We start from the raw sequence: 13,659 nt of genomic DNA, 5'->3' as shown, positions 1-13,659 counted from the left end.
TCACCCTCTTCATGCCCTGCAGCAGTGTGGCCAACTGCTCCAGAAAGCAGCTGTCTCCCTGAGGCTGCTCAGGCTGGCGGGACCTCCAACATCATCGGGTCCATGATTCACAAAGCTGGCCTTACTCTCTCCTTGTTCTAGGCTCATGACCTCCTTCACATCCAGGGTTAAGCAGAAATCATCAGGTGTGGATGATCATCTTTCCAATCGCAACCTTCACTGGAAACATCTTCTCTGCCTCCACACCCCCCTTTTTAATAATGGTGGAGTCATTCCTCTACCAGAGGTGTCCTCACCATTCATGCCCACATTAACATCTCCTTCCACCTTTTCTTCAGAATCATCACTCCTGCCGTCTCTCCTGCATCATTCCTATCAGTCTTCAAACCTGCTCTAGTAACTTCCATATTTTGACAAAACCCTTTGTATCCTAACAAAAGTAAAAATTGGATATGGCTATGAGCACTGGAAAACAGAGGATTAAACAAGACAGAAATTTCTTTTTCTCAAATACAAAATCAAGAGGTAGTAGCCCAGAGCAGGTACGGTGGCTCCCTAAACATTAGGAACCCAGATTTATTCTAACTTGTTGCACTAACATCCTCAACACATGGCTACCGCTTCAAAGTTGAATAGGCTGGCTGCAGCTCTATTTACATATTCCAGTGAGCACGAGAGAGCAATGGCTGAGATAAGCACACCACTTCCCTTTAAAGCTACTTCTCACAAGTTGCACGTGGACACCTCCACTTTCTTCCTGTTGGCTGGAACTGAGTCATGTGACCACACGGAACCATGACGGAGTCCTAGAAACTTGCTTTTATTCAGGGAAGCCATGTGCCCAGCTAGAACTGGAAAGTCTATAATAAAGGAAATGGGGGAGAATGGCTATTAGGGTCATCTAGCATTCTCTGTCAAAGCCTCCTATGATTCCACATCCCTTTCTAGACCTCTCCCTGTTCTGTGTTCCCTGTTGGACAAGCTGTCCAAACACAATAGCTCTACCATGGTCTGGCTGCCACCCCACTACTCCTGGAACACTGTCCTTATCGTGTGCACCAATGACATTCATGTGGCCAGAGTCAAACGATCCTTCCCTTTCTTCATCTTATCTGAGCTGTAAGTAGCATCTAGCACAGCTGACCACTCTTTTCTGGAAACACTGCTTTGTCAGTCTCTGGGACATAGCACTCTCCCGGTTCTCCTTTCACCTCCCCAGCCTCTTTTTCAGTCTTCTTTCCTGCTCTGGCTCCTCTGTCTGACTCCTCTGGGTCCCTCTTGAACCCTCTCCTCTTCTGCATCTACCTCCTCGACCTAGGTGACTCCCTCAGATCCCAAGGTGTTTACCATCATTAAAATGATGCCTCCCAAAGCCCCACCCCCAGCCCAGGCCTCTCTTCTGAGCACCGAGTGACTGGACAATTGATTTGGATCTCTGACAGGCATCTCAACTCAACATGACTAAAACAGAATTCTTTTTTTAAAAAAATTAATTAATTTTTGGCTGCGTTGGGTCTTCATTGCTGCGTGTGGGCTTCTCGTTGTGGTGGATTCTACTGTTGTGGAGCATGGGCTCTAGGCGCGCGGGCTTCAGTAGTTGTGGCACGTGGGCTTCAGTAGTTGTGGCACGCGGGCTCGGTAGTTGTGGCTCACGGGCTCTAGAGCGCAGGCTCAGGAGTTGTGGGACACGGGCTTAGTTGCTCCGAGGCATGTGGGATCTTCCCGGACTAGGGATTGAACCCCTGTCCCCTGCACTGGCAGGCAGATTCTTAACCACTGAGCCACCAGGCAAGCCCCTAAAACAGAATTCTTTTTTTTTTTTTGAACATCTTTATTGAAGTATAATTGCCTTACAATAGTGTGTTAGCTTCTGCTTTATAACAAAGTGAATCAGTTATACATATACAATATGTTCCCATTTCTCTTCCCTCTTGCATCTCCCTCCCTCCCACCCTCCCCATCCGACCCCTCTAGGTGGTCACAAAGCTCCGAGCTGATCTCCCTGTGCTATGCGGCTGCTTCCCACTAGCTATCTATTTTACATTTGGTAGTGTATATATGTCCATGACACTCTCTTACCCTGTCACATCTCACCCCACCCCCTCCCCATATCCTCAAGTCCATTCTCTAGTAGGTCTGTGTCTTTATTCCCGTCTTGCCACTAGGTTCTTCATGGCCTTTTTTTTTTTTCCTTAGATTCCATATATATGTGTTAGCATACTGTATTTGTTTTTCTCTTTCTGACTTACTTCACTCTGTATGACAGACTCTAACTCCATCCACCTCATTACAAATACCTCCATTTCATTTCTTTTTATGGCTGAGTAATATTCCATTGTACATATGTGCCACATCTTCTTTATCCATTCGTCTGTCGATGGACATTTAGGTTGCTTCCAGGTCCTGGCTATTGTAAATAGAGCTGCAATGAACATTGTGGTACATGACACTTTTTGACCTATGGTTTTCTCAGGGTATATGCCCAGTAGTGGGATTGCTGGGTCGTATGGTAGTTCTATTTGTAGTTTTTTAAGGAACCTCCATACTGTTCTCCATAGTGGCTGTATCAATTTACATTCCCACCAACAGTGCAAGAGTGTTCCCTTTCCTCCACACCCTCTCCAGCATTTATTGTTTCTAGATTTTTTGATGATGCCCATTCTGACCGGTGTGAGATGATATCTCATTGTAGTTTTGATTTGCATTTCTCTAATGATTAATGATTAAAACAGAATTCTTGATGTGCCTCCCTGAACTGTAGTCCCTTTCCTCCAGGCTACTCCACTCAATAAATGAGGCACTGTTCACCCACTTACTCCAGCCAGAAACTTCAAAGTTATCTTTGGTTTCTCTATTCCCTGCCCCTACATCCATCCTATCAGTGTCCATGTCCAAAACAGCATCTTTCAACTGCTCACCTTAGTGTGGCCACCAATTTGGTCCAAACCACCATTAGTTTTGGCCGGGGCTGCCATAACAGTCTAATTATCTCCTTGCTTTTATTTGTGCCTGCCACCCACCCAATTTATTTTCACACAGCAGAAAATCAGAACACATTAGTCTTCTGCATAAAACCCCTCAATGGTTTAATAAAAAGTCTCCATTGTTAAACACAGTCTTGCGTGGCCTGGTCCCTGCCCACTTCCCCACTTCATCCTTGTTCTTTTTCCCAGGCTTGCTACTCTAGCCACACTGTTTTGTTTTCAGTTCCTTCACACATTCACAGCTTACCTTTCTCAGGGCCTCGGCACAAACTGTTCTTGACTTGGAATGTCTCTGCTTGGCTTTTCCCAAAGCTATCTCCTCATTTTCTTGACTTCAATTTCACCATCATCTCCTCAAAGACATTTTCCCTGCTGGCTCCACCTAAAGTACAAACAGCTCTTCTTCTCTATCCCAGTCCTTTGTTTTTGTCCTAGCATTTACTTCAACCTGCAATAATGTGTCCTCCACCGAAAATCAGCCTTATGTAGAAAGAGGCTTCAGCTGTCTTGTTTACTGCTCAATCCTCAGCATCAAAACAGGGCCTGGGCTTCCCTGGTGGTGCAGTGGTTGAGAATCCGCCTGCCAATGCAGGGGACACGGGTTCGAGCCCTGGTCTGGGAAGATCCCACATGCCGCGGAGCAACTAGGCCCGTGAGCCACAACTGCTGAGCCTGCGCGTCTGGAGCCTGTGCTCCGCAACGAGAGGCCGCGATAGTGAGAGGCCCGCGCACCGCGATGAAGAGTGGCCCCCGCTTGCCGCAACTAGAGAAAGCCCTCGCACAGAAACGAAGACCCAACACAGCCATAAATAAATAAATAATTAAAAAAAAACAAAACAAAAAACAGGGCCTGGCACAGATCAGGCGCTCAATCAAGCACCCACTATCTGCTCGAGGATGAATGGATGGACAGGTTCTCCAAGGAGGTCTCTGAGCTGCCTGGGGTGTCACAAGCAGACTGCATCCCCCTTAATAAGAAAAAACTGGGAATGGACTGAACAGTTCCTTTTCAAGATCTCCTCCTTACATTGGACTTAACCTGTTGGTTGCTTTTACTAGAATGTGGTGCAACTAGCCTCTTGGCCCAATTTTAACAGATCCGAGCTTCCTGCTGTCCCCAGAGCAAACCGCTTAGCCCTCCTCCACCTGAATGAGTTTAAGGCTCATTAAAAAATGAGGCGTGCCTGGGCCTCATTTTTCAGATAGGCGGATTGAGACTTCAGAGGTCAGCCTTTTTAACATCAGAGCCCAGCCAGCGATGTGAATACCTCTCTAACACAGGCTGTACCTTCAGTCCCCCCTCCCCCCGCAAGAATCCTCTCAGCCATCTTGTCAGGATGAAGGTGAGGGACAAATCTCGGCAGGCAGTCGAAAGAGAGCGTGGTATTTTTAGTATGAAGGCTACAAGCAGCCAGTCTTTACCGGCCGGTTTGCAAAGAAATAAATATTAATTTACTACCCCAGTCTTGAAGCCCACCCCCATCCCCAGTCTCCGAGGCCCGGCAGGAACGCCTTCCAGTACTTTCAATTCAGCCATTTTTCTAACCCTGCGCTCACCTCTCTACCCGGTCACCCCCGTAGCCCCGAGATGTGCACCCACAACTCGCGCTTCTCTCAGGCTGGGTTCCGGTGGGGTCAGTGACAAGGCCGACGTGGCGTCCACGTATTGCTCCGGCCCCCAAACGTTGGGTGCGGGTCCGGGCTCAGCCTGCCCCGCGCACCCAAGGGGCGAGCGCCGACTAGGGCCGCCCCCGCCTGCGGCCCCGCCCAAAGCGGGACGAAGAGACGCGCCGGGGACCGGGCCCCGCCGGTTCTGCCCAGGCGCGGGCTGGAAGGCCGGGCGGGGCGAGCGGTGGGGGCGGGGCGAGCGGTGGGGGCGGGACGTGGAGGGCGGGGCCGCGCCGGGCGGCGCAGGGAAGTGGCGCCCCTTTCTCAGCCGCCGCCGGGCGCCGCGCCCCCGGCCCCGCCCCCCCGCGCCCCGCCCCCGCGCTCGGATGGCCTGAGTCGCGCCCTCCCGCCCAGCGCCGCCGAACTTGCTCTAACTTCCTTGGCCCAGCCCGGCCGCACCGCTGCAGTCGTCGTCGCCGCCGCCGCCGCCGCCGCCGTCGCGCCCGGGTGAGTAGAGCGCGGAGTCCCCGCTGGAGCGTCGGGCCCTGCCCCCCTCATTGTCTGAGGCCGATCCCCCTGAGCGCCCTCTGGGGACTAGGACTGCTCCCCATGTCCAGGATCGGTCCCTCCGGTTCCCTCGCCTCTGCCCCGGGGGCGGCCCGGCGGGCGGCACTGGCTTTGTCTGCCCAGATCGCCCGTGAGGGGCCGGAGGCCTTGGCCCGGACCCCGCTGAGCCGAACTCGGGCGCCGGGCGGAGTGAGAGCCGAAGCGGGCGACCCGGCTGGCGCTCGGGGTTCTGCCGCCCTCGCCCTGTCCGTGTCCCCGGACGGGTGCCTGCTGCGACCGGGCGGGAGTGGGAGCACTCGGGGAGGGAGGGGTCGGACCGCCGCGGTTCTGGGCTCTGCCCCTCTCCCCAGCCTCGAGCCTTGGGTTGGGCACTCCTTTCGGTTCCGTCACGGACCCTCGGCTGCCCGGAGCTTGGGCCAGGGGTGGAGGGTGGCGCGGACTGGGGAGGGCGGTCCCCTTCCCCGCCCCGCCTCGAGTGTGCTCCAAGTCGCCCACCCCGGCCGTGTGTTCCACTCTGCCCTGCACGGGTTTGGGGCGGGCGGAGTTTGAGTAGGTGGTGATCCAGCTTCTCCGTGTTGGTCGTTTGGGGTTGTGCTTTGGAGCAAAGCCCGACTCCTGACCTAACTGGAGCCTCGGTCGAGTTGGGTCTGTGGCTGCGGAGTTGGCTCGTCCCGGGGCCACTGCTCCTGCGGGGAGGAGTGGTGGTGCCGCCAGTGGGTATGGGTGTGTGTGTGTGTGTGTGTATGGGGGGTGTGTGTGTCTGTGTAGGGACTTGGGTACCGGGACTGCTGGGACACGAATCCGGGAGGCCCATAGAAGTTGGTCTCAGGCTAGATGGGGTCCGTGCTGTGAGGAGTCGGGAAATGGTTGGCCCCCCGTACTGCCCTGGCGGCTGGCTGCGGCGCTGTGTAGCAGCGCGCTGGGGTCTGGGGGCATCAAGTCGTCCTGGGCCATGAGTGCAGGGCATTGCATTGGAGCCTTTGCAGGTGTGCTCTCTCCCATGGTCTGCTCCGTAGGAGTCCTCCTGTCTTCTGAGATGGGGGTTGCCTTGGGGCTGATTAGGAGTGGGTGGAGCTGCCTGCCAAATCCTCAAAAGTAGCCTTCCCCCTTCCCCTTGACCTCAAAGTAGGGGAAGTTAGTGCCTGCAGAGTGCTCGGGTCACCCTTCCCTGCTGGTGAAGGGAAACCTGGGGCCTAGGCCATCAGAGCACCCCAGCACCCCTACATCCCCTCTACATTCAGTCAGCCCTGTGGAAGGCCAAAGCACCCTTGTTTCCAGGGATCCTCCTGGGCCCTGGCACCCTCAGAATGAAGCGCGTACTCCTCCATGATGGCCCCGTTTGCCCTTCTAGCTCCTCTCTCAGCTGTCTCCAAGCTTTGTCCCATCATGAGGATCCATAATGTCTGGGGGTCAAGCCTTGGAAGCCCAGGCTACCAGACGGATTTCCCCTCCCCTCTTATTGCATCCCCACATCTCTGAACTCCACTGCTTGGACTACCAAACATGGTCTTCAGTTCATTCAACAAAGCATGGTTGAGAGTCTGTGGGGTGCCAGGAGCTGTTGCAAGCATTGTTCCAGGCTCACAGCTGGCTGGCAGCTCTGTGTGGTCTTAGAACCCAGGCTGGACATGTAGTAGATGCTCTGTAGCGTTTATTAATCTGAGCTTGATCTCTGCTTAGCAGCATTATTCAGGCAAACAGGAGTTCAAGCCCACTGGTGCATTTGGAGGTTTGTGGCTGCCTCTGGGAAGAAAGGGCATGGAAAGAAAGGGGCTGCAGAAGGGTTGGCTGCCCAGGGAAGTTCCCCCCTTTACCAGCTGGGCAGCTGTGCAAATCTCTGAGGGCAGGTGAGGGCGCCTCCTTTCCCGTGATTGAGAGTGGGAGGACAAAGCACGTGTTCTGTGTGGGAGAGGAGGGCGCCCTGCCCTGCAGGTCCTGGTGGTACTGAATTCCCAAGGAGGGGAGGGAGCAGGGAGTTCTGGAAGCTCTGGGTTGTGGAAACATTTTCTGAGGTCTCACTCTAGGTTACTGTGTGCTCAGGGATTTGACTTGTTACTTGTTTAACTTCAACTGAGATAGAATTCAGTTTGGCAATGCCTGTAAAGTGCCATTGTGCCGGTCCTGGGAAACCTTTGCTGGTTTTAAAATGTGTAGTAATAGTAAGTTTATTGAGACCTAATGATTGAGACTTACACCACATACTATCCTAGAAGCTTTACTCGTATTCATTCATTTAATCCGTGAAACGACACAGTATGGTAGATAATGTTAATGTCCCGTTTTACAGAGGATGAAACTGTGGCCTAGAGAGGTCACAGAGTAACTTTCTTAAGGTCTGAATGTGAACCGGGTTTCCTCATACCTAATTAGATAATGCCTTCCTCTCAGAAGTGATTAAAGTTGATTAATACACTGAACAAGCCTGGCCCACAAAGGAACTAGTAAGTTCTTCAGTGCAGGTGCCCTTATGTTCCCTGCTTCTGAAAGCATCTCAACTATCTGGGCACATAGCAGGTTGACTGGTGATGTAGCTTTTGTCTCCCTAAAGCCAGGGAATGGGAAGACCAGCACTGCCATGCACAGTGGGAGCGAGTCATTGACTGTATCTGTCTAGATAGATCAGAGTTTGCTGTGGTAACAATCCTCAAATCTCGGAGGCTTAAAGCAACAAAGGATGATTTCTTACACCACATGCATCGCATGTCTGCTTTATGTTGTTCTCACCATGGGACCCATGCTGATTAAGTGAAATGTTCCTGGTCACTTGGACAGACGAACAGAGAACATGATGAATCTCACCCTGGCTCTTAAAGCTTCCACCCAGAAGTGGCATTTCATGGCCAAAGCAGTCACATGGCCGTACTTCCCTGCAGGGTGGGGAGCGAAAGAGGACTGGAAACATTTGGTGAACAGCACTGATGCCTGCCACCTGCCTACCACTGTGCCGTCTCTGTGACTTCTTCCCAAGGTCTGGGTCCGAGTGTCGTATGTTTCTGTGTCACCATGAACATCGATCACGAATTAGTCAAAGAAATGTCATTTAGGTTAAAGATGAATTGAGGTGCCACATTTGAAAGACAGAGGTGTGGTGAACAAAAATGCTTATTAGGGTAGTAAGAGGTGGTCTGCAGAAGCAGCTTGCTCCTCTGACCCTGGGCAAGTTATTTGAGTCCCTTGGGTCTTCTTTTGCTCATTCATTTTTTCATTCATTAGTTCATGAGCCCAAGGACTAGTGATGAGTCCCAGGCCAGGGATTCTTACTAAGCACTTGTTTAGCTCCTAGCCTGGTGCTAGGGGCTGTAAACTGGGTTCCAGGATTCCTGTTTCCTGCTGCTGGGTCCTGGTCGCCTTTAAGGAGGGATATTATTGCCTATGGGAAGCGAAGCAGGCTCCTGTTCCTCCTCTCTGCCCTGGCACATGAGCCCTTGGACTTCTTGAACTTCCTCATGCTCTGTCTGTATGTGGCGAGTAGGGACAGCCACCTTTCTTGGAAGCAGGAGCATGTAGAAGCACCCTTCTAGGCCTTGCCCTTCCCCTTCCACCTGTGAGACTCTGGGGCTGAGCTTGCAGGCCTAGGGGTATGGAAAGGTAAGGTGGTGAGATTACTAAAGGATGGAGCCACATGGAGGACAGGCTTGAATATGGGGCTGGGGTGGTTCTCTGTCCTGCGAAGTGGTTTAGAACCCCTTTGTTAATTGCATTTTTCCACCCGGGCCACGCTTGCAGGGTGTCAAAGAGCTGGCTACCCTGTGGACCTTGCTTTTGTGGTTTGTCACCGGCTTTGTCCCTGGTGACTTCCAGCAGGGTCAAGAAACACTGGTGGAGGTGGTGAGACTTCAGGTTCTTCTGCTTGTGGTAATGTACTATCCTTAGGCATGTCTCCTCCTTTTTCAGGGCTTCTGTTTTCTTTCCTACCTGGAATAGAGGGAGAGAGGCAATGGTGGTCTACAGCAGTGGTCCCATTCTTGGCTGGTCATCAGAGTCCTCAGGGGACTGTGTAGACCTGTGCTTTGAAAATCTTTGGTCTAAGTGAATGCCAGCGTTCTTGGTTTGTCTTATCTTCATTATAGCAGTGAGGTATTCATAATGTCTCAACATCTGTTTTCTCCCTTAACGGCATGTTTTTTTTTGGCTCAGACAGGGCAAGTGGCTGTGTTGGACCAGCAAAGGGCCTGGCTAGTAGGAAATGTTTAGTGCCAATTAAACATAACGATGAGTAATGTTGTCCAGCACCTAGAGTGGACAGTGGTGAGGCCAGCTTTAGAGTTGTATCTACTTTCTAGCTGAATGACCTAGACAAGTCTTTGATTTTTTTTTTTTTTCTTTCTTTCTTTCTTTCTTGGATTTGGTTTTCTCATCTGTGAAGTGAGAAGAATCTGCCCTTCCTGTCCCTCGTGGGGTTACTGTGAAGCATACACCCTTCAGGTTTGAGAAGCAGTGTGTGCAGCCCCTGAGTTAGGGTGATACCCTGGTTTGGGACTGCTGCCATCACGCTGACGGCTCTCAGCAAAGTGCTCACCAGCCGAGGATTCTGGGAAGCCCACTTCCTCTATTCTTGGGCCTGCTGGGGTTGGGCGGGGCTGGGCCTGGCTGGGCGTTGCTGTGGTTTTCCCTCAAGAGGCCGCAGGCTGGTAATCTGAGAGTAAGTGGGCCTGGGCAGGCTTCTGGAGGTCTGTTCTGTCTCGCACACCCAGTAGCCAAGAAGAAGTTCCTGGAGCCCTGATGTCCATCAGCTGGATAGCAGGAGGGACCAGCTCCTCCCTTCTTGGGCTCTGTCAGCCTGTGCTGCGTGGCTGCGAGCCGTGGCGGGGCCATTGGGATCCTGGGTCAGAGGTACACTCCTGGTGCTGCCTCAGACTCTGCGTGTGTCCTGGAATTTGGGAGAGCTGAGGCTGGGCTTTCCTGCACGGGTAAGGTTTGGGGAGGGGTCAGGACGTGGGGCTGGGCAGAGGTTGACCCTGAGGAGAGGTTCGATGAACCCCCTGTCTGTGTTTTCCCTGTTTACCTGTACTAGCTGTTGGGGCCTGTGCCAGTCTATTCTTCAGGGCCCAGGAAGCATTAAAAAAAAAAAAAGCGGCTTTGAGGAATTTGTCGTCCTGATACTCCGGAGAGGGGCCCTCACAGCAGCTGGAATTAAATGAGTGTCCCCTGTATCTCTTTCATCCACACCCTGAAGTCTGAGTGGTGAGCCTGGGAGGGTCGAGGGCAGCAGCGTATCCCAGGACACACAGTTCCAAGGCAGGGTCTGTGCTGATGCATCAGAAGCCCATCAGGGCACCATGGGGTACCCGGGCTTGTTGGAAAGTGGCAGGTGGAAATAAGGGATATGGCCGCCCCAGCTTCAGATTTGGCCTCCCAGGGATGGGCGACTGGGCCCTACATACCCACTGCAGCAGTTCAGGCCATGTGTGACTCTCAGCTTTTGGAGTGTTTTGATCCCCAGTCTGGGGTGCCCACTCAGCTTGCTCAGGTCCCTGCTCTTTCCAGGCTTCTGGCTGCTGCCACCAGCTGCTCCAAGGAAAGGCCCTGGTTGCCCACTGAGTGACCATGGCCACGAAGAGACCCTGTTTCCTCTCCAGATGACCTCCCTAATGTCCGACCACCCTGCAGCTTGGCTGTCTGGTTTCAGCCCTTCACCCCTGAGCCAGACAGACAGGGTCTGTCCCCCAGGGCTTGGTCGGGGAGGCCAGCCCCAAGCCCAGCGGTTCTCACACTCTGGGTGAGGGGTCCAGGAAGACTTGGAGCTCCATATTGTTTAAAAAAAATTATTCTGACACTCGTGAAGGCAGTAAGGCACACTTTATTCAGGAGTGTCGTGATAGGTGTAAGGACTACAACAATGGCGAATGGGGTTTTGCAGTAGGGGAGAGAGACTGGCCTCAACCCCAGATGTTACAAGGAAAAGTGGGAATTTATAGCCGGGAGCAGAGGTGGGTGAGTGGATGGATGGTAAATTTATAGGCGGGTAGGGTAATTCTTTGCTAACTGACCTGACAGTTCTTGCTGAAGGCAGGCTGGGGTGATCAGGTGTCACGTGGCAGGTGCTACACGGGGAGGATGAGGAATTTGGTCACATGTGGAAGGTGATCAGCTATGGAGGGTGGGACGGGAGGAGATCCTGGCTAAACTGCCTTAGCGGGATTCCTGCGAAAACTGGACTCTACAAGGACAGAGACAGAAGCCCAGGTTTGGGCCTCATGGGGCAGAGGGCTCAGAGGATCCTGACTAGTTTGGTCAAAAAGAGACTGTCAGTGTACGAGGCACTAGCCTGAGCTCATCACCACTCACGCTTGTCGCTCAGGAGTGGTGCCCCTCTTTGTGGGCGTCACTCCCTTGTTTCCAGAAACCCTAGTCCTTTTCTTTACAGCATCTACTGGCTCCTTGGCCCCTGGCTCCTTCACTCTTGGCCCCTGGACCGCCCTCTGCATCCAAGAAACAGCATGGACCCGTGGCCTTGGTTCCCTGTGCCCCCCCCCCCCCCCCGCCCCCAGGCCAATGCTGGCTGCCCTTGTTGCCAGATCTGTTGGGAGCCGGATAACAGCCATTTGACTCTGGACAACCCTCGCTACTTGACCCTCTTTCCTTGGCCTGTGTACCTTGTGTTTCCTGTTCTCTGCATCCTGGGCAAACCAGTCTGACAACTTTATGGATCTCCCTCTCCCACAGGCCTGGGACCCGACTGTCTAATCTGCCTGAGCTGGGCCAAGGGAGGTGCAGTGGGTGATCCCCTCCCTCTCCCCCACTGCCGCTCCAGGGGCCTTCTGGCCTGATCCCCCGCTGCTTCCTTCCGCTGCCCAAGGCCTTCCGATCCTCCTGGTTTTCTCTGCCCCTCTTGTCTGTCTGGTCACACCCTGCACAGATGACCCTGTTGGGTGTGTCTGCTACTCCTGGGGGTGCTCCTGTCTCAACAGTCAGCTTGTTAGGAACCAGACCCCCCGCTGTTGTGAGAAAAAAAAAAAAAAAAAGGGTGTGTGCAGAAAATCTGATCTGCTGGCTGTGGGTTCGGGCCTTCCCCCCTTCCTGAGGGCTGGCTTCCACCCCTGCAGGGGACAGTGGCTCTGTGCGGCCATCCTACCTCCACTGTCATCGTCTCCTGTTGTCCTAGCTGCTTCCTGTGAAATACAAGTAATGATATAAACGTGGACAAGGGGGCCTGTCAACAAAAGAGCCGGTGGTAGCCATGGGGTATTCATTCATTCCCGAGGGAGCAGGGAGGTGTGAGTGGTTTGTGCCCTGGTGGAGGGGTGGGATGGGCAGGCCTGTCCGGGGCTCCTCTGGACTAGGGAGTCCTGAAGCTCTCTCTGTGGGAAGACAGATGTGGGGAGGTGGGGCAAGTGCCAGCCCGGGGGGCTGCAGGATTCGGTGTGTTGAGGGTCAGTTCCTACCTGGGTGTAGGGTGCTGCCCGCTCATGCAGAAAGGCGGTCAGAGAGGGGCCGGCCTTGGGCTGATGGAGGGTTGTAGGATTCTGCACCAGAGGTGCTGAGGGCCCACTGAGGGCCCAGGAACTTGTCTCCAGCAGCTGAGGTCTGAGGGCTCCAAGTGCCTGCGTGATTCTACTTGTTGTGGAGTCTCATTTGTGCTCCTTAATTTGGGGGCTACTTGTCGAACATTGAACACTCATCAGAAAGCCTCTAATAGGATAGGGGAGCCAAACTTAACATCTTCCCTCTTTCCAGCCACCTTTCTCTGTGGTCTGGGCAGTCTGTGAGTCATTAGGAGATCTTTGTGGTGGGCTGCAAGGTGGGGCAGGGAACTTCTGCTAGGTAGAGAGAGCTCCATCCAGGAACCACTCCCCGCCCGCCGAGTGGTCTCACCCAAATGGTCTGGCCAGTCCTGGTTCTAATAGGCATTGTGTCATACCCCTCAGAAGCAGGAGAGAGACTGGGATGGTTATTATATCGTTCCTTAGGGGGAAAATCACTTGGAGGAAATACATCAGTGCTTCTGAGTGCAGAGTATTTATTGACATGTCAGTTAAAGTAGGCTTTTAAACAACATGTACGTATTCCTTTAGTAAGGAACAAATGTGCAAACCCATCTCACAGCTCCATTTTGCAGCTTGCATTTCCTGAAAGGTACAGAGAGTTTAGTGGTTAAGGGGTTGGAGTTTAGAGCTTGGATTTTGGAGAAACTGTTTTTAGCCTGTTCTTGGAGTTGGGCCAGGCCTAGAAATCTGTTGAAATAGCTTTCTTCAGCTGCTAAAATTGGGATGAGTTTGTAACACTAGGACCTTGAGCCTCACTGATGACTGGGGAGGGCCCTGAGAAGGGTCCATGCTGAGGCCTGGGATGCCTGCGGCTCAGTGCCCCCAGAACCTGGGGGTCTTACAGTCTCATCGTGGACCGAGTGGACCTGGCTACAGATGGTCCTCTGTATGGAATAACTTAGGTTCCCCTTCTGCCTTGGTCAAAATCTGCTCTTGGTCTTCCTAGGAAGGCTTTCTATTTTGGGACTTGGGGAGGAGTTGTGAGCAGGGAACTCTCTGAGTTGGTAAGTCTG

General features: G+C 53.1%; 1 protein-coding gene across 2 annotated transcripts in view; it reads left to right on the top strand.

Moving 5' to 3' along the window:
* Positions 1-4,987: 4,987 nt before the first annotated feature.
* The window catches only part of TSPAN14 (tetraspanin 14), a 55,847-nt gene continuing 47,175 nt past the window's right edge, over positions 4,988-13,659 (top strand). For both annotated transcript variants that reach the window (XM_059900241.1, XM_059900240.1), the window contains exon 1: positions 4,988-5,099. The gene's annotated coding sequence lies outside the window, so the exon portion shown is untranslated. The remainder of the gene's footprint in view (positions 5,100-13,659) is intronic.

Source organism: Balaenoptera ricei, chromosome 16 (assembly GCF_028023285.1).
Source record: "Balaenoptera ricei isolate mBalRic1 chromosome 16, mBalRic1.hap2, whole genome shotgun sequence".
Taxonomy (NCBI): domain Eukaryota; kingdom Metazoa; phylum Chordata; class Mammalia; order Artiodactyla; family Balaenopteridae; genus Balaenoptera; species Balaenoptera ricei.
Note: the sequence above shows the minus strand (reverse complement) of the source record. Positions and strands in the feature narration are given on the sequence as shown.